Source organism: Manacus candei, unplaced genomic scaffold (assembly GCF_025592945.1).
Source record: "Manacus candei isolate 608988 ecotype Guabito, Panama unplaced genomic scaffold, ASM2559294v1 h1tg000036l, whole genome shotgun sequence".
In the NCBI taxonomy this organism is placed as follows: domain Eukaryota; kingdom Metazoa; phylum Chordata; class Aves; order Passeriformes; family Pipridae; genus Manacus; species Manacus candei.
In genome coordinates, this window is record NW_026138084.1 from 1,284,514 (window position 1) to 1,305,679 (window position 21,166).

The following is a 21,166-nucleotide window of genomic DNA, read 5'->3' on the forward strand; positions in this document are numbered from 1 at the left end:
TCACTTGGTCAAGGTTACAGGGAGAATTTGAGATGGATGTTGAAATTAAATCTAGATCTTCCTAGCCCTGAGCTAATCCTGTTGCAGCATGGTCACCCTCTATTTGAAATCCCTTCTGTCATCATGGGCTTGTTTGTGGCTTTGGCTGAGTTTGCTGCAGACACAAACTGTGGTACCCAACTGGAGACGCTTTCACTGCGAAGCTTTAAAGAAGCAGCCCCTCTCCCCCCACCCAATTTATTGAGCAGAGTGAACCCCCACTTCTTTAATGCTGTGAAGAATTCAGAGTTGTTAGGCAAGTGCAAATTCAGAGCTCAGAAGAGCCTCAGTTAATGTTTCAGATGGATGGAGAGGAAGCACTTTATTGGAGGGGGTATTTCCACAAAGTATCTTGGAGGTGGTTTGAGTGTGAGGAGTAGAACAGAGCTCCAAATGGAAGGTATTGTCCTGGCTGATCTTGGGGACAGGCAGCTGCTACTGAAAGTGGAAACACAGGGGCCACTGGGTAGGTGAGGACATGCCTGCGTTGCTTTTAGGGTGCTGGTCATATAATTGGGACAGTGTGGAACTCAGCACAGAGTAATTGCTCAGTTCTTCACTCCAGTATTTTTCAGGATGATATAACTGAACATAAGCTGTGCTAACTTTCATTCTTTTACAGCTAAATATACATCTCAGTAGTCTTGTTGAGCTGGAGCTGATTGTGTGGTGATGGAGAGGCAACATTTTATGTAAGGCATGTGTAGGAGATCTGAGAGATCTCCACAGGGATCTTATTAGAGCTTATAAATGTGGAAACAGTTATTTACAGACAAGGTATGGAGTGAGAGAGGAAGGGAGTAAAGGATCTGAATGTCACTCTTACATTACCTCCAGAGAAGAGCTCAATATCACACTGTTTGTTCCATATAATCTCAAATTGATGCCTGATTTCATTAAGTGCCATGTTTATAAAAGATGAGCTATTGGTTTGAAAATCGAGCTTCTGACTAAGTTCACTCTTGATCTTGAGGTCTCAAGCCTTTAAAAAAAAAGAGAAATCCAAAGAGCTCTTTAAAGTTGCCATTAAATCTTTGTAAAACTGTATTACTTGAACTTAACTGGATGCTGGGTTTTGTGTGTCCAATGGCAAATTTTTTAGTTCTTCTTGCTGAATGCACGAGTCACTAGTTGTGTTTTAATATAATTACTTGGATTGGTTCTGCAGGGGATAGGAAAACCTAAGTGCCAGGCATCTATTGCCTTGTAATGGTTTAACATTGAGGAAGATTGAAATCACTGACTTGCTCCTCTCATGCTGATTCTGCAAACACACACAATGTATTTCACTGATGGAACATCATTGCAATCACTTTCCCTGTTTATGTTGCCCAAATAAATCATGTGTTTAGGTTTTCTCGTGAAACAGGAGAAAAAAAGCCGAATTTTCTTACAAGTGAGGTAATTTTCCTCTTTGCAGACTGTGATTTCAGCTTGTTTGCCCTTTGCTTGTGGGGATTATTATTTTTACCTTCAAGGAAACGTAGGATCCAAAGCTTGTATAAATTAAATATCCCGGTGTAGATCCTCAACTTTATTTCTGTCATATCTCTGATTTGTATTACTCATGTTTTCCCACTGGATTCCTTAAGCATCATATTGAGGGATTTTAGATGATTTCCAACATTGTCCTTCATAAACCATGGTCATCCTTCCTTCCAATGCATTCTTTCCTCTGCTGATTTAGAAATCCCTTCTTTCACACCCCGAGAAATTTTATACTCTAAAAGAAATTAACTTATTCTGTTTGTTAATAATGTGATAAGACTTTGAGTTTATTTCTGTGTAATTATATTCTGTGTAATTATATTTAAACTTATTTTTAGTTTAGACTGTGACAAAATAAATTATGTCAAATATGTTTTCAGAAGCACCAGAATTTTTTCATGATCCTGGTAGGGAGGAAGAAGAGGTGTCACAGAGACGCTTTCTCAACTATTTTAGCAAAACAAAGGAGATGTTCTTTTTAATTTTTAATTCCCCTAATAACAAACAATCATTCTTGTATCTGTATATTTTCTCTGGATAGTATTGTGGACTCTGGAGGGTTTTGCTTTCTGCTGGAATCAGCACCAAGACTTCAGGTGACATTAGTGAGGGGCGGGCTACAAATCTGGCCTGGGATGGGTGTTTTGGCCTTTAGCATACACACAGAACACTAATTTGGCTATAAAATGGTCTTTCTGACAACCAAGGGACACCATTTTCCCTTGGCACCAATTCCTCTGGACAACCACAGGACTCTGTGTGTCTATCAGCTCCGGGAACAGGTTGAACTGTGATCGTGTCCAGCGCCGTGTGGAGTCGCTGTGAATTCTTTCCCAGCAGAGCCTGGGAATGCACACTCTGTTTCCTTCCTAGCAAGTTAAATTGCTTTTGGGAACAGAAGGTGTTGTAACTTGCCGTGCTGAGTGCACTGAATAGGAGCTGGATCAGGTTGCTGGAGAGCAGCACTTGGGCAGCTCTCACAGTTTCGAGCCCTCGGAGGCGGCTCGGTGGGGTCAGTGAGAGCAGCACAGACAGACCCAGCAGGACAGACGGATCCCTCAGCACAGCCAGGGGGACACTGGAGGTGCCACCCTGGGCTGCTGCCAGTGCTGAGGGCACCAAGTGTGGTCCTTCATTAAGGGGGACCCCAGGATTTCTGTCAAACAGCAAATATCAAAGGCTAACAGCCTCTGTAAAATGTTTCTTTGAGAAATCATTGCCTTTTTGAAAGCATACTTGAGCTTAACATTCAGATGTTTCTTTACAGAATTAGTTACTGGAAAGTCAATGCCAAATCACCTTAGTGCTTTTCAGAAGTTTTTTATTTGAGTCTTCTCTCCCGTTCACAGAAGTTACAAAAATTCCATTTTTTTAAAAGTAGAAAACATAGAATTCTGAATTATGTTTCATTATATATTTTATTATTTTATCTCTTACACATATTATCATCTTCCATTGTTGCTCCTGAGCTAGAATTAATGAAATGGCAAGAGGAAAAAAAACCTCAGTGGGATTTAATTTTACGAATAATATGCTGAGGGTTCTCATCACTACTTTATCTAAATATAACACTGTAAGCATCTCTGTTGCTTGTGAATAAGAGGATGTTTGGAAGCTGCAGCAGCTTTCAGGAAACCCAATTTTCCTCTCCACAGATCGAAGTTAGGAGTATTAAATATAATTAATATGGAATAGCTGTGTTTAACTGTTTTATGGTGTGTAAGCACAGAACATTTAGATGTCTTTAGTGAAATAAGTTGAGGACAGGATGCAGGACTGTACAATTTATTTTTATCCTCAAGGTCAACTAACATCTTTGAACACTGCCATCACTGTGCAAGAAATATAGGTCTTAATCCTAACCTTGAAGGTAATGGTGTAGTTTCCCTGTATACAATTATATATATACACAAGTATGTGCATTACTTATTATCTTCTTTTCCTTGGGCTTTTGAAAATATAAGCGGGATATTTTTAGAGACTGATATGTCTGACTCAGAGTACTAAACCACAAGATATGTAACTGAGACATGCAGTTCATCTTTGTAGGACAATGCTGGGTAGAAAAAAAAAAGACTATTTGTATACAGAAATTATCAGGAAATCCTTCCAGATATAGGAATATCTACTAAGCAATGCAAATTCAAGTAGAATTTGAGTAGGAGCTGCTTTTCTGATGGTGCTGGACACTTTCAAATTATTAAACTGAAAGGGCAGATGAATGCTTACTAACCCTAAATTATCAGACCAGCCCATGCATAAACCACCTTGTAACACTTTAAACAGCAGAAAAGAATTATGCTTTTCTGGTTTTGGTTTACAAGTGCTTTAAATTCTCTTCCCTCACCTTCCCCTTCTTTGGAGTAGGTTAAGCAAACTTTGCCAATTTATTTTCTCAACCTTCTCGTTTATGTTTATTCCCTAGTAATTTACTTTTGATTATTGTTATTTTCACCCATTATATATGTTTGTGGAGATCAGGATGTGAGCATGATCTTCACAGATCCATCAGGTAAGGGCACACTCCAGGGAACAAGGAGGATGGCAGTTTGACAGGCAGAGGCTGTGGGGGTTTTATTCCTATAACCTGCACCTTTATTACTGGACATTAGGACATCCAACAGATTTTTTGGGACAAAAACCTTGCTAAGAGATCATGTCTGCGAGTTAGCCCTAGAAAAAGGTGATGATGATTTTACTAATCCAGATGGGCAAATTCTGGAGGAGGCCTTGAGTTCTGAGCTCCCAAATTTTCTTGCTGGTCCTGGAGCCCTTCCTGGTGGTCTCTGTAGCCCTGTGGAGTGGAATTTGGCTGTATTTGTGATGTGAGCTGACAAACAACCCGCAGTGAAATATATCATCATACTTTTGTTTTCCCCTGCAAAATGCCATGTCCTGTTCTTTGTGCTTAAAACCAGTCGTTACTGGTGCAGAAAAGAGCAACAATTCTGCCTCTGAAGAAAGGGAGTTGAAAAGGTATTCAATAAATCATTCAAACTTCACAGACTGTGCTCAGAGGTAGGTTAAACCTGAGTGTGATCCACCATGGCCAGGAGCTGCATTCAGTGATCCTGGTGGATTCCTTCCAACTCAGGATATTCTGTGGTTCTGTGAAGTAATGAGAGCGTTTTGGGTTCTTTCCTGTTGATATTTTGGTTCTTTTATCACCTGGCTACTTTATGGCATACCTGGGGGCAGAGGAGATGCTGCCATGCACTGTTTGCCCCTAAATCCTTTCCTGCCCCATGTCTGATCAAACACAAGGAATTTTTTTAAAACTCCTTCTGAAGGAATAGGACTTCTCCTGTTGGTCTTGGTGAGTCCTGAGATCATTTACTTTGAAAAGTTCTGGTATTTTGGTAAAATTGTCATAACTATTGTTTCATAGTATTGAGTCTGGGGTTTAAGAGACAGCTAATGGATCTGCATGACGTGGTTCAGTCCAGAAATCCAAGCCTGATTCCCAACCAATTTTCATTTATAGTGTATTTTTATTTCATATACTGCATATATTTATGGTGATAACATTTGTGTCAGATATTCAGTTTAATATTTAAGTGTGAATAAATATTTTGTACAAATTATACGTTGTAAGTAAATTTTCTATACCAATAATTCTTTAAGCTTTCATATTGTAAAGCTCATTCTTTGCTAAAGGATTTGAACACTTCTTTCAAATCTATATAAATTGTGAATACAAATTGTGAGTTCTTTTAGTGGCATATTCACATATAAAAGCTACAAATGGCTATCGTGGTAATTTCAGATAGGGTTTGACTCCATACATGTTTGAACTCTTGGAATGACTGTTGTTAGAGGTACTCCCAGATATTCCAGTGGAATTGAAAGGAGTGATTTATTGGAGTTCACACATTTTTTTGTGTTTGCTTTGGCTGAAGTGCAGCCATTCTGTCAAAGCCTGCCATGCAAGGGAGGGACAGGGCTGGTCTGAACCATTTTGGAGTGTACCAACACATTCCAGCCAAGTCCAGTGAAACCCTTGGAGGCTCTGGACTTACCACAGAGAGAGAGGTGGCAGTGCCAGCCCTGGTGACGTCAGCCAGCACAGACTGCCTGGTTCTTTCCCAGGTAGGAGGCTGTGGGACAGGGAAGAACATCTGAGGTTAATAGTGATTTATTTGACAGGCGGGCTTCAGTTTCTTCTCGCCACACAGAGGAACATCAAGAGCTGATGCCTTTAGTTGGGCTTTGTGGCCCTGCAGCAAGGAGAGCCCTGGGGTGTGGGGACAGCCCCTGAGGAGCCTGGGGTGGCTGTGTGATTCCCGGGATGGGGCTCCTGGCTGACCTGGGAGCTGCCCGGGGGTGCACGTTCCCCGTGCAGGATGATTGCCAGCACCAGCTCACTGATACCTGCGGCTTAACAAAGCTTAACAGGTCAGATGGCTTTACCCACTAAGCTAAACATAGATGTTTATCTTATTATATGGGAAAAACCCTCCTCATAACACAAGTAATTCACTCAAGGTGACTAATTGCTAGGAATTATGTGCTGTAGTTGTATCATCTGCCGAGCTGTCGAAACTCCATATTTCACAGTTTGCTAAAATTCTGTTAGCCCTTTTTAATTGAACCAGTGATTGAACCTTGTCCCACTGTTATTTCCCTTTGTGTTAATAATTTGCTTTTACTAGAGTAATAAACAAGGTTGATCCAGGCTTCACTTCTCAGCCATTTGATAGAAAGGCTACAGTGGTAGCTACACTCATTAGTGGCAGCCTAATGAGCTTTACAATAAGGATATCAAAGTATGTATGAAAAGTCCATATGCTGAAGCATGAAAGCTTAAAGAATGTTTTAAAAGGAGGATGCATTTTCTTAAGAATATTGTTAACAGACCATGTTTGTAGTTTAAGTCTGTGCTAATATTTATTACTGTCTAATCTGTCTGAAATATGAGTGTAACAGTTGAGCAGCTGAAATAGAATAATGCTGGGTTTCATTTTTAAGGTGCAATCCAAGATTTTAGCATGACCTGGCTATGGACAGGGGGTGCTGAACTGGAGATTTATCTCTGTGTCACTGTCACACACAATGTCGTGGTAGAGGATGCTCCTTCAAATGCACCCTGCTCTGAATACACTTTTCAAATGGCAGATAAGTGGTTTCCTGTACAGAGGGTTGACCAGTAAGAAGGAAAAACAGCCCCTATAACACTGTGGTAGTATTTTGCATCAGCGATATCAGGAGAAAGCATTGAACTAAAATTCTGATCCAAACCTATTTCTGGGAGAATATTTTTGGTGTGATACAGAGATGAGTCCATGCAACCCTTCTCCTCATGCAAAGTTTCATCCCTGTTTCCAACCATCCTTCAAAGTTAGGTTGTTTGAGATCTGTAGTTTGATGGGAACTGATGTGATCCCTTTTGATTGTATAATCCTATAATTTGACTCGAAATTAATTTAGATTACATTTCTAATCTCCATCAGGGCCAAAGAAACAATGTTATGAGACTGCAGGGGAAAAGTAACAGTCCCTTCCAGAACACAGAGAAGGGAGCTCATATGGTGGAACACAAATGACTTGAGTCCCCCTACTCTTATCACTGTGTTACATTAAGTAAAGTTTAATGCTAGAAGGCAGCTGGCACAAGTCCTGTTTGGAAAACTGGCCCATTTGTAGGGTTTAAATGCATATTAAATGAAAGGGTGATTCCTAAGCACACTGACTATCTCATTCTTCAGTTCCTACAAGTTATGGCACCCTCAGCAGGTTGTTCTTCACCCTTCTCTTCGTAGGCCAGTCTCTGGATTAAGATTTGTTCTGAGTGTCAACAGCTCCTCTCATCTACATGTGATACGGAAGATTGTCTTTAAACTAAAAAGGAGGTGGAATGCTTGTTTTCATAGAAGTTTTCATATTCTTAGGCACATCTCAGACTGTTGAGATCATGAAGAAGCCGATTTCAGTGGTGGATGCAGGTTTAGCTGCACCAGATGTTGCAGGTGCAGATCCCTTTGGAGGAGGCTGTTAAGATGCTTCTCTGTCACTGCTGTGGTTAGGCTGTGGCTGTAAGCTGTGAGGGACCAGGAATCAGAATGAGGGAAATTTCAGAAGTGGAAAAAGATGTCCAGGGATCGAAAGGACTTTATGATACAGCCTTTACAGCTATTATGTATATACACATTGTATGCTTCCCCAAAATTTGTATTTCCCGGGCATGTTCAGGCTTGTCTGCTTCCCTGCTTTCCTGTGGATTGGCTGGAGAAGCTGCAGACAGGAGACAGCCTCCATTCACCCCTTCTCTCCCCAGTTCCTCCCACGTTCCTCCCTCTTTCGCCTCCTGATTTGCTTCCCTATGTTCTGGTCCTTTCCCTGCCTGAACTGATAAAGAATCCTGTGCACGCCTCAATAAATCATTCTAGTGCACCCTACCTTGTGTCCCAGACCTGTGCTGTGCCACAGTCCCATCTCCCCTTATTTAAACTTCACTGGGAAGCTCAGGCTTATTAATGCTGCTTCTAGTTGGCTCTGCTCTCCTTAGGCTTTGTTCTTCTTGGAATGACCTAGTGACTTTTCTTCCTGCTTGGGTGATCCTGAGAGTCTGGTTTTGTTTTCCAAGCACTAATACTGTTGCAGGGAGGGGGACAGCAATGCCAGCCCAGCCTTGCAGACATCTGTCTTTTTGGGCATAGCTTTTAGGTGATGAAAGGACAAAAAAAAATGTGTATTCATAGACATCAGATGGTAGAGACTGAAGGAGGGGAGGGAACTGCAGTGGTGGCCGGCTGGTAGTTCTCCTTTCAGATGTTGAGAAAGTTGGGGTTCTGGAAAAGGAAGTGAGCTGATCAGAACTGCAATGATTTATCAGTCAGAACAAGTAATAATTTATACAGTGAAATAAATGTGGTAGATAAGTAGTTCAAGGCACACAGGGAATGGTTGTGGTTGGATGGGACCTGTGGAGATCACTCTGTCCCACCCCCAGGAATGCTGCTGGTCTCCTGGGCTTCAGTGCTTCCCTGAGCAGACTCAGGTGTGTCAAACACCTTCCCTCCAAGGGGGGAAAGAGTTAACCAACCAACCAGCTTCCAACTGCTGCAACTGAAACCAGGGAATATACTGATTTTATAGTTAGGGAAATTGAAGCACAGTGGGATCAAGTGACCTACTAACATCTCCTAGGCAAGAAACAGCAGGGCAAGTCCTTGAATTTGAGTGTTCTGAGGTCCCTCTCCTCCACTTCTTTTATTAGGTCATGTTGCTTCCCAGGATAACAACATGTTTGCAGGGTTTGGAAACACAAGCTGTTTCGTTGCAGAAATATTACTGCACGATGTTACCAAACCGGAGAAACACCGAGGCTGAAAACAGATTTAATTCTTGTTTTTAAAATGTAGCAAATGAGATTTAAAAATATGAAAGGCTGCCAGTCTGCTGTTCTAGTTTAAGTATCTGGGTTGTGATTAGGAAAATATTAGAAATCTGCTGCTGCTTTCCAGTGCCATTCCTCTGATTGGACAACCTCACCAAAAAGGAGGTCTTGGTCCCCAAGATCCTGAAAGAGGAATTAAAATTATGTTCCTGCGTTTCCTGTCATTAATTATCAAAGACCTTGAAATGTGCTTATGATGTCTATCACCAGCACACACAGGATTAAATTTTTCTCCAAAGAAATTAGGTAGGCTCTTTCTTTTGCTTCTGAATATGAACTGTCAGTTGAACTTTTACTGGAGAGGTAATTCTTTCAAGTTGCAGTTCAAGCTCAACAGTTCAAGTCTCATTCCTTTCACATCCTGTAAGCATTGTTGTGTTTCTTAAACTTAGTCCCAAGGAGCATCTTTCTATTTTCCATTCCACTTTTCTGCTCCATTTCCACTCCTTGCCCCCAAGTTAAGGTGTTAAATTGTTCTTCTGTCAAAGCTAAATAATAAGATGCTGGATGCTTTAATAGGCATGAAGATGCACTGACAAACCCCTCATTTCAGGACAGGCACTGTTCAGATGATTTGTTGCTTTGCAGTGCTTTGCTATTAAATCTGATGATGAAATATCCAGAAAAAGCTTCAGCCACCACTGCAGCCATTTTGAGTTGCACCTGCTGAAAGCCAAGTGAATTGGAAAATGTTACTTTTTTCACAGTTGTGTTGCAAAAATAATAATTAATAAGGAACCCCAACTCTTTAAGTTCTGAGCTCAGAATATTACTATTGGTATTATTTGCTGGATGGTCCATTTTTGGGGGTGGAATTGCTATTTTTAGCTTTGGTTGTGAGGTCCTGCTGTATCTATCTGCATAGCAGGTATTCCCTGGGATAGTGGTCTTGTAACTTTGAGGGTAGGGAGCACGGACCAAGCCCTGCAGCTGGAACCTCATCCTTCTTGCAGGAACTGGAGAAGTTCCTGGTATTTATTGCAGCAGTGCTGGTGTTCTCTAGGATGGCCCTGCTTGAGGGAGGTTGGACCAGAGGTTGGACTTCTGTGGTCCCTTCCAGGCCGACCCATTCTGGGATCCTGGGCCATTCTGTGGTGCTCAGCAGCACAAAGGGTTTGGAGCATTTCTGAGGAGTTTGCACTTAGCAGCTCTAAGCAGGGACACACACAACGTTCCTCTTCATTCCCAGCTCCTTGGTTCACAAACAGGGCCAGCCTCCAGTGTGCTCCAGAACTTAGGAGCTCAATTCCTACTCCAGAAAGTGCATCCTCTGGGATTGAGCTCAGCTTTAGTGGTTGGCCTCCTGCTGCTGCAGGATGGCAGCGTTGGGATGGAGTTAGAACCAGAGGCCTATGTTAAATAAACACTGGGAATATCCATGTGAAAAACTGGGTGGATTTTGTATATATGTTCGAACTATGATTTTCTTTTCCTTTTGAACTTTTTTTTAATGATTTTTTTCCTTTTCTTATTCCCTCATCTATTCTGTTAACCAAAAATAAGAATTAGAGTATTTTCTGGTATATGCAGTATGGTTCTGTATCAGGTCTGAAGTTTCTGTAGTGACACACAGTCTTTGAGAACAGCACTCCTCAAACTGGCAACAGCCAAATGTATGGAAGAAGTTTTTATGCTGCATTTCATTTCTTTAAACTATTCCTCTCTTCTTTCAGGAAAGACAGTGTAAAAAAAATCATCTCTAATGTATTTTGATACGGTGTCAATCAACCTCTTCATGCTTTTCAAATTGTCTTTAAAATTTGTACCAAAAAAAAAGAATTTCAGTAGCCAGATAATTGCAGATTATTTCAGTGTCTTCTTGCTTTTCTGACAGAGCAGTAGAGGTCACCAACATTTATGGGTCTGGGACCTAAGCATGACATATTTAAATAGACCACTTTTTTTGCTCTGTTGCTGTTCTGTTCAGTGTTAGAATTCAGTTTGAGCTGCACTGCACACTCCTTACAGCTGCAGCTTGTACTGGAGGCTTGCTAAGGAAAAGGGGACACGTCTCTCTGCTTAATATAACCCAAAGTCACTGCATCTACTGTCCTGGCATGCATGTAATTGCCTGTAGCTTCCTAATGATAAAGGCAGTCTCACATGAGAAAAATCTGCATTGATCCTAGTCCAAATTTACATTTTACTTCATTAAAAAAATATTGATCAACATAGATAAAACTCCTGATCAATGGTCCTAGCCCTTTTTTTTTTTTTTTTTTTTTTTTTTTTTTTTAAATAGCTTCCATTTTGGTGCAGTGCAGACTTTTGGTTTAACTGGCTGAATTGATATTCTGAGCAGCGAGTAAGGCAGGATGACAGAGCATCAGCACAGCTACTCCTATTATTGCTCAGGGAGGTGTGCTCGCTTGCAACTGCCCACTCTGTCCAAGGCAGAGTGAAGTCATGAGCCACTGCTGTCCTAGGATGCTACAGAACAGATCCCAACTTTTATCTGTACTGTTTTATGCATTATTTACCAAAACCCTGATATTTTCCTGTGTTTAGTCACTATCGGGACTCAGTGGTTTGAGGGAACGAATTTGAAGTTGCTGTTTGGACATGGTACATGTAATGACCTCAGTTTGCTTTGAAAAAAAAAGAAAATACACAGAAAATGTTATGCTTTGTAAAGCTGATGTTTCTGTCTTATTTTTAGGACTTGGGTTTCTTTTGCAGTGCCATAACATGTTATTCCATTGAAATAGCCTTTTACATTTCTGAATTCTGGATGTGCTAAGAATTCAAAGTGACAGGTACATAATAACTCAGAGAAGGAGCTCTAAATAAAATGCAGTGATTCCTCAAAGTGTAAGGCTGGAAGGAAAAAGGCAGAGAAGAGCAGAGAATTGCTCTGGCATGTTTGTGGTGTTTGTATGGTTCTACAGCATATACTGATGTGACCAGACCAAACTAAACAGGGGGCTATTTAGTGTGTTCCTCCTGTATGGTTTTGGGTTTCTGGAAGGCATGGCAGGGACACAAACACACAAACAGCACAAATGCCACAGCCCTGCAAGGACTTCTTTTTTTTTTTTTTTTTTTTTTTTTTTTTTTTTTTTTTTTTGCTATTTTCATTAGAATCAACATTGTTCTTACATAAACAAAAAGAGAGCGAGGGAAAAGAGAGCAAGCTGTTATCTTTGCAGAAGGTGATTATGAAGCAATTTGCAACACGGACATGTTGCCGTTGCTGTCAGGGTGGAATCAGTGATCGGGCACTGCGGGGTTTAAGCCCCCGTCGCATCCTGCGCCTGCTCGGGGGGTGCAGGGATGCGCCGCTCCCCTCCTTCCCAGGCCCCTCTTCCCATCCAACCTTCCATCTCCCTCCCCAAACGACAGCGACAGGACTTGACAGCCCCTTGTCCTTGAAGCTTTCTCCCGCTCCCCAGCCGAGTGGCATATCCCTGGTAGCTTGCCATCTTCCGTTTTTGTCATTCTCCCGAGGGAAGTATTAAAAAAATCACAAACAAACAACATGGTGGCTCAGCCCGTTTGCCCCCCTCCCGGAGGCGGCTCTTCCGCGGGGGCCGTGCGGGGCCGTGCCGGGCCGTAGGAGCGGGGCCGTGCCGTGCGGGGCCGTGCTGTGGGAGTGGGGCCATAGGAGCGGGGCCGTGCTGTGGGAGCGGGGCCGTGCCGTGGGAGCGGGGCCGTGCTGTAGGAGCAGGACCGTAGGAGCGGGGCCGTGCCGTGGGAGCGGGGCCGTGCCGCGGGAGCGGGCGGTGGGGGCAGCGGCGGTGCGGGGATGCTGCGGCCGCGCCGCGCTCCCTCCCCGGCCCCGCGGTGGTTCAGTCTGCAGAGGGGCTCCGCGGCCGCCGCTCCGCTCCCGCCCCGCGCCGATGCCGAGCCCTGAGCCCTCCGCCGGGTAAAGCCCCCAAAACGGCGGTGGATTGGCGATGATACCTTAAGCCAAGTAAGTAGCGACATCCCCCAGCATGGGAATAACGGTGATGATGATAATAAAAGATCTTTCCCCCCTTTCCGCTCTGAGCTTGTTTATTTGGCGATTTGCTGCTTGGGGTGGGGGGGGCTGGGGGGAAGACGCCAAGCTGATGGGGGGAATGGTGTGGATGGAGGCTGAGTGATGCATTAGGTTTTGGTTCATGCCCTGGGAGTCTCTGCAAAGGTAATGCTGCAACTCGTGTAGATTATTCTGTAAGGTCAAAGAGAAACTGCATAGCTAAAAGGCACTCTTGCATCAGAAAGCGTTCGCTGGGCTTTGGTAGGTTGAAAATTCAGCATGATCTTGTTTTTTTGAAGCATATGGGCTTGATTTTGATTAAATCGGTGCTTTAGTGATGAGGAAAACACGTGGATGGGATTTTGCTTTTATCATTGCTGGTAAGAATCGGATGTGCCTTTTTTTTTCTTTCAGAAGTGAGGTGCAGAAAAGACACTAAAATGTGAGCAGTGCAGTTTGAGTGTTGTATTTTTCTAAGTTTAACGTTCTCTTATGATAGACAAAGGTATTTCATGTCAGGAAGATCTGTAATCCTCAGCTGGGTTTCTATATAGAGCTGCTTATGGTTTTTCAATGTGTTTGTTGGAAAGTAAAGGGCACACAGGTTAAATACCCCAAACATTGCCTTTCTATTGAGATGGATTAGAAAATACTGTGGAAGAAACCGGGAATTTTCTGCAATTCCTTTTAAGCATGTATGACGTTTCCTATGGCAAGGTGGGGAAAGGCTTTCTGAGGTACAATAACTAAGAATTCTGACAGATAGACTTTTATTTTTTTTTTTTTATTTTTTATTTAAAGAAGAATCAGCCCTAAATCCCCTGAATGCCGCATGGAAAAGCTTTTGGCTGTTCATGAAGCATCCGACGCTTTAAGAGAAAACATAAGATTACAGGAGTCATTTCCGATTATGTAAAGGGAGATTCTGTGCGTTTGATCCCCGCCTGCGGCGCTGGCAGCTCATCTGCCCCGCTCCGGGCAGCACCGAGCTCTTCCCCAGCCTCCCATTTCCCGACTTTAAGTTGTCCTATCCAAGCCGGGGCAGTTCCCTGTGCATTCCACGTCGGTTCCCAGGGCTGCTGAGGCGATGGCTGTAGGCAGTCCTAGAGCACGGAGGCAGCCAGGAGCAGATGCTTAGCCCGGTGCTTCCCATACCTTCTGGAAGGTGAGTATTGAAGGGGCTGAAGGGGAAGGTCTCTTCTTTCATGGTCAGACTGCTCATTTTACATCCCAAGAGCTGCGTGCTCCTTAGGACTTCGGGTCCTTTGACCTCCTGCTTGCATTCAGCGAGGGGCTCTGCTGAAGGATTGCAGAGATATTACACAAGTTGGGATGTCTGGAAATAGCTGGCACGCTCCATATGGGGAAATTGCGCTTTTATTGCCGGGATTCGAGGTTAATATTACATGTATGTGGCATGAAATTGATAATGAAGGTTTATTGCTAGTCTTCGCTCAGAAGAAGGATTGCAGATCTACTTCATAGTCCACGTTTTTTTTTTAATGCTGAGATGCATTCCTGATTAGCATTTAATTTGTGAGAGGTCATCCATATGCATGACTAGCTCTTGTACCTTGCTCTGAAATAACTGTTTGACTCAGGTATCCAGCAGGTCTTTGATCACATACAGGTTTTACTTTGTTCATGTTCCTCTCATTTTAATTGAAATTGCTACCTGTGAAGAACTGTTTCATATGTTCTCTGTAGTGCTTCTAAAATGACTAAGTTTGTGAATAAGCAATAAAATAAGGCTTGTAGATAAGTTGTGTATAGCAATGCAGCATGAAGTTTTTTCCTTTTTTTTTTTTTTTCGTGTGTGTGTCTCTGTACCCCCTTTTCAGCCTTTTTGTACATCTGCCTTCCTTTCTGTGGAGAATTGATTTTGGCCCACATTAATGGTAAATATACATTAATTTTCATGAAAAAGGTGATTTTTTTTTTTTATTGTTGCAAATCAAAACTGCCTGATACTTCTCATGCTTTCTGCATATATAAAAAGGTTGCATGCATATATGTTGGAGCAGCTTGGAAGAGTTTCATGCTTCTCAGTAGGATTCCAGGTTCCAGAAGACGTGGTAATGATGAACTAGGTATCATACTGTTAAGAGCTTCCATGAAGTCACTTTTGTGAGTGCTTTTTTCTTTAAAATTTCATATCATGTATCCAGGAAACAGCTTTGAAGGATGATTTTTTCCTGTTTCATCTTCCCCCAGCATTTAAAATATACAGCTTATCTTTTCCAGTGCTGTTGGATTTGGGATGCAACATTTTTTGAATCATGCTAAATATATATATATATATATTCCTACCTGAATGCTGCAAATGTGAGCATATATTCTGCTAATCCATAAGAACGTTACGAGTGTCTTTGCTTTTTTTTTAATTTTCATCCTGCAGTTCATATTGTCAAATGTCAGTTGGGTATGTAGTAATTCCTTGGTACATTTTGCAATAAATGTAGAAGTCGTGACCTTGTAACTCTCCCACTCACTGAAACCCCATTACACTGCAGTAGGACTCCAGCAGCTGGTAGTTCTGGAAATTCAACACACCTCCTTTAATAAATGTAAATACTTTTACGGGTTGGACCTAAAATAAGGTTCTGAAGGGAAAAAAAGTGGTTTATTTGGTTAACCTGTCTGTGAAACCTTGTCAAAAATAAGCTTGCCTTTTGCCAGGTTTTTCATTATGTTTTCAAGGAGAGACAAAGAAGGATATTACAGTTCACTGGAATTTAGCAAGTATTGTTGTGCCTTTCTGGCTGATTAATTACATTCATATTATACATTATCTGATCAAACAACAACCCCCCCAACCCCGATTACAATGACACGTCTCTGAATAATTTTAGTACGTCAGTTGACAAAAAAGGGGTTAAAAAAGCGCCAAGGATTGAATCATCTGCTCCCAGAGAGGGGTTTTTTTTTGCCGAATTCATACGTTAAAATGTGTTGCTGAAGCTCCAGACAGCCTCTCTCTCATGCTTCCACTGGGATTCTTCCCTGGGTGAGGCAGGGATGACTCTGCTCTGAATGGAGGCTCCCTGGCAGAAGGGCTCAGTTGCAAATGGAGCAACAGAGCTCTGTGTGACCGGGATAGTTCCCGAGCCTCTGCAGCACCTGCAGTCCGGGGAACCTCAGCTCACATTCCACTTGCCAGGGCTGGATGATGTCCAGCAGGGATGCTCAGCTCTGGGAGGCTCTGTAGAATTTATCCCTCTCTATCCCCCCCGTATCCGTCGCGTTCGAAGGTAATTCATCCTTAGTGGAACGGTTGCATAAGAGGACAGGATTTCTTCCTACATATGCTTTCTATGCTAGAATTCTTTATATTCCATTTATAAATGATATATAAGGCTTATGTAGATTGTATAAATATATAGGCTTTAATTTCGTACCTAAAGTGTTGAAGAGGATTAATAGCATTTCATTGTAATCTTTCTTTTGAAGTTTGGTGCCCTTTTGTAGGAAACAAACATACGGCACAGCTTTAAGGGCTGTGGGATTTTGGGTTGAAGTTTTACTGGTTTTACTCATGTTTAGGGGGAAAAAAAAGCATACTTTTAACGTTATTTTTCTTGATATGTGGTCTTATTTTTTGCCTTGAAACTGGAGATTTACAACTGAAGAAAAAGAATCGATTTATAAGGGGAGGGCTGGGAATTAAGGGTGTTTAAAAATGGCCCAAAATAAGGAAAATAATTTGAAGAGGCTGCCAGCACTGAAAAACGCAGGACATGTTCCTTCATAGCACTGCAGATGAGTGAAATATGGAGACTCAGAAGGACTGTGGAATGCCTGCTTAGATATCACAGTTTGCAGAGTTGAGAAATGGTAACCAAGTTACAAAATACTTCCCTTCTACCACATCATTTGTGAACAGGTTCAGTCTGCTGGTAATATATTTTTCTCTGTTTTTAAAATGTTGATTGCACAGTTAAAGCATCTCAGGACTATGCACCAGTCTCTCAGAGAATCCTAGAAGCAGTTAACAGGAAAGCCTAGAACAGGACTGATGGGGAGGATTGTGATTTATGTGAAAGATTTTGTGCATTTTTTACCCTTTGTCTCCTCTCCACACATGGTGAGGGTGAAATGGGTGGAGAAGCCAGCTCATTTCAGAGCCACGGAGCAGCTGAGGTTGGCAGGCACCTCTGGAGTCCAACCCCTCCTGCCCAAAGTGGAGTCACCTATGGCAGGTCCCTCAGGGCTGTGTCCAGTCAGGTTTTAATTATCTCCAAGGATGGAGACTTCACCACCTCTCTGGGTAACCTGTGCCAGTGTTTGACCACTGTCACATTTTTCTCATCTTTAAATGCAATTTTCCACGTTTGTTTGCTCTCGTTGCCTTTTTGCCTTTCGCTCGGCACCACTGAGAAGAGTCTGGCTCCATCTTCTTTCCCTCCTCCATCAGGTGTTTATACAAGGTCCCCCTGGGCTTTCTCTTCTCCAGGCTGAACAGTCCCAGCTTCTGTAACCTCCTCCCTGCATGCCAGGTGCTCCAGTGCTTTTGTCACCTTTGCATCCCTTCCCTGGACTCGCTCCAGGAAGTCCATGTCTCTCTTGTCCTGGGAGCCCAGCAGAGCACAGAGCAGTGCTGAGGGAAGGGGAAGCTCCTGAGGCAGCCCAGGAGCCCTTTGCTGTGAGGACACATTGCTGGCTCATGGTCAACTTTGGGTCCACCAGGAATCCCAAAGCCTTTTCTGCAGAGCTCCTTCCCAGCTGGCTGGCCCCCAGCCTGTCCTCCCCAGGGACAGAAGTTTGCACTTCCCTTTGCTGGACATCCTGAGGTTGGCCCATTGCTCCACCCTCTGTGGTCCCTCTGGGAGGCAGCTCAACCACCTGGTGATGCCAACCACACCTCCCCATTTCATATCACCTGGGGACTTGCACAAGGTGCTCATTGTATCATCCAGGTCATTCATAAGGCACTTGGCTATTGCATTGAGAGAAATTACTTGGCAGGAGAAGATTAGACCTGGAACTGCAGTTTCAAGATTTAGCCCAGAACTGTGTTATCACCAAATGCCAAAAAAATAGTCAATATCCTGAGTGTGTTTATGGTTAAGAGTGTGGAAGTTGCAATGCTGAGTACCCAGCACATTACATCAGCATCCTAGAGTTTGAGGAGGAAACAGAAAAGTCAGTGATTCAGATTTACTAAGAGCTTATTTTATATATTAAAAATGAAGACTCACAGCTGATGAAGTAATTTCAATTGATAATTTCGTTCACTGCATTTCAATTAAAGCGAGTTAAAAATAAAACCATATGAAATGAATTAAAAATAAAATGAGATTTAGTCCAATCTGATTTGGTTCTTGCTGAAAAATCTGTCGCACAGAATGAGGAAACAGGATAGGGAAGATGCTTATCTGGTAGATGTTGGGCAAAGAGCTATTTCTGTAGTCATTGCCTGTCCAGTTCACCGACCTTCCCACATCCTGACCTCTGGAAATGAGTTAGGCATTTGGAGTAAATGACACTCCTCATACAGGCACTTCATCTGAGAAGACTTTTACTTAGACAAGTGCTCCACAGCACAATTCAGTGTAGACTTTGTACCTCAGTTTAGATACAACATTTTAAATGCCTTCAAGGATTCCTCCCTCTGTATAACTCAGCTAAAGTCTGATAGACAATTCCCACCAGCTGCCACAGGTGAGGCAGGGAATGACAACCCCTACTGGGCTTGGATACTGAGGTTCATTCAAGATCCAACAAGTCTAGAGCTTTTACCCTACTTGATCTCACCCACAAGCTGTCCCAGGCATCTCTGGTATTTGTCTCCATGCATCTCAGAATTCCAGGATCTCCCCCTACTTCCAGGGTCTTTTGTCCAGTCTGCAGTGGTCATCCCTGGTCACCTTTTCTGAGAGTCCACTTCTTTGGGGAGCCTGTTTGTTCAGCCTCTTCTTCCTTCTGGAACTCAAGGGGGCTCAGTTTCCCAAATCTCCGTAGTCTGGGCAGGAACACAGCACGGGATCAGCCTCTTTGGTGGTGCTGTCTCATCACTCTTCACTAATTCCATGCTCTACTGTTATTTAGTTCCAGGTATTATCAAAACTTGCAAGCAGCCCAGCCAAGCTGCAACCAGCAAGGAGCAGGCTTATGCATGAGAGTGGAACATTTTGGGGCATATTTACACCCTCCTGCACACCCAATTATCTGCTGCATTCTGCATTGCAATGTTTTTCACCTCTGACCGTACCACACTTCTCCGTAAGTGGGAATGGTGAGGATCTCCATTCCTGTTCCCTTGACTGCCTCAGCCATGGCCTTTCAGACACAGGTACTGCCATCCACAGTCTTTGTGCAGTAGCTTTCTGTGCACTGGTGGACCTTGAGAAAAGAGTGACACTTCCCAGAGGTGTGGGGGCTCTTTGTTTTGGCATGTGCAATATATGGGAGGGATGAATACATTGTAATGGTCGTGCTCAGCATCTCACTAACCTTGACACCAGCGCTGGTGCTGATGAAGCACAATGAAAATACGCTGCTACTGTTACAACTTGTCTTTCAGAATGGTACACCTTGTGTCACACAGGTAATTAGAAGAGAACAGTGTTCCCAATAAACTGTTCCAGTCTCCTTGGGAAATGTGCAATCCCAAATGTCAGCAGGCAGCATTGATTTGTGTCCTTTGTAAGTCAGTTTGAGAAGAAACTCTTGCCCTGGCTGAGGGCAGCTATTTAATTTACCCTGCGTGCTTACTGTGTTCCTTCCCTGTGCTTGAACTGCAAGGAAGATTTCACATGTTGTTCTAAAAATATATCAAAATGATGTTTGATATTAAGGGACCGGTGAAATGCAATTACAATGAAATAATGACTTCGTGTTGCTCTCCACAATGAAATGAGATTGTCATCCTCCCTCCCCCAGTGCTTCAAGCAATACCTATTTATGAGTAGTTCAGCTAACCTGGGACATTTGAAGAAGAATTGCACACGGCTTCCTAGATGCAATGCAAATTGTTGCAGTACCCAAGGAGGACATTTGCATTATGGTAGGACTAGTTGCCTCTGTAATGCTGTAGTGGTGATTGTTATGCAGAGAACTGCAGGATAAAATGGTAGTGCTAAATCAGCATTGCTGAATAAGATGGCTGAAAATGCCACGAAAACAAACCATTGGAGCAGGAGGATTACAGAAGTAATGATATGCTGAATTTCCATGCAATACATCTCCCAACTTTCTGTATAGGCCTGGAGACAAGCTCTTAGTTTTACAGGTTATTTTCTTTGGTTCTTACTAAGTTTGGTGCCTCTCTCATCCCCACGCTGCATCATTTTGCAAGGAGCAGGACATGTCCCTTGTCACAGAGGGGCAAGTCAGAGGGGGCTGCCTGGTGTGTCTTGGGTTGGCCAGAAAGAACACAAAAGGACTGCCCTGATATTTCTATTGCAGCATCAAGAATTCCCCTTTAGGGCATAGAGGTTTGAGTGATGATGTTTTATTCCCAAGTTTATGTGGGGAGCTGTTAGTCCTCAGGGCACTCTGTTGATGTGCTTGCACCACTGTTTGCAGAATCTTCTGTTCATTTGATTTTAAATCCCATTTTGGTTCCTCCAAAATAGGACTGGGTATGTCTGTCTGTTCTGGGTAGTGCCTAAATATCAGAGAGAGGTGTAGAATGTGGAGGGGTGGGATCTATTGACATGCTTGGGCTGAAATGGGAAGATGCAAGAAGAGAGTGTGTCTTTTTCCAGGACTATGTGATGTAACAATAGGTGACAGGGATAGGGACCGCTGGAGCCTGTCACAAATGAAGTTCTTAGGATGTGCAGGTGGCACCTGGCTCGTGCCCAAGCTGGGGGGAGCCTGGGTGGGCCAGCTGCTGCCTGGGGCTGGCAACAGGCTTGACCTTGGGGAAGGGAGAACGTGTGGATAGAGACAAACTGTGCTCAAATGTTAAAAAAAGTGCTCTTTGCTGCAAAGCTTGAATTGCTGCCTATTTCTTTGGTTATCTTCTTATGAATCTTAATATAGCTGCTCAATTTAAGCAACCAGAGTTAGTATGCCATTCCCTACCTTGTTATGGATCCTGCCCTCCAGCAGTGTTTACAAAATAATGGAAAAAGAACCAACAATCTGAAGGAGGGACATGTAAAATCTGCAATGCAGAAATAGGATTATATATTTATCTGAGTCCTCATGTAGACAGATGATTAATACAGTACCAGCTACAGGGTTTATAGCTTGGTATATCATTAAGGTTCCCTGTAACTCTAATGTGAAAAGATAATAAATTAAGTGTCCTCTTCCCTGCCCTTGTCCTCCTT

General features: G+C 42.9%; 1 protein-coding gene across 4 annotated transcripts in view; it reads left to right on the forward strand.

Annotated features, from left to right (window-relative positions):
• The window catches only part of ATP2B2 (ATPase plasma membrane Ca2+ transporting 2), a 361,992-nt gene that overhangs the window by 109,337 nt on the left and 231,489 nt on the right, over nt 1–21,166 (forward strand). The window lies entirely within an intron of this gene.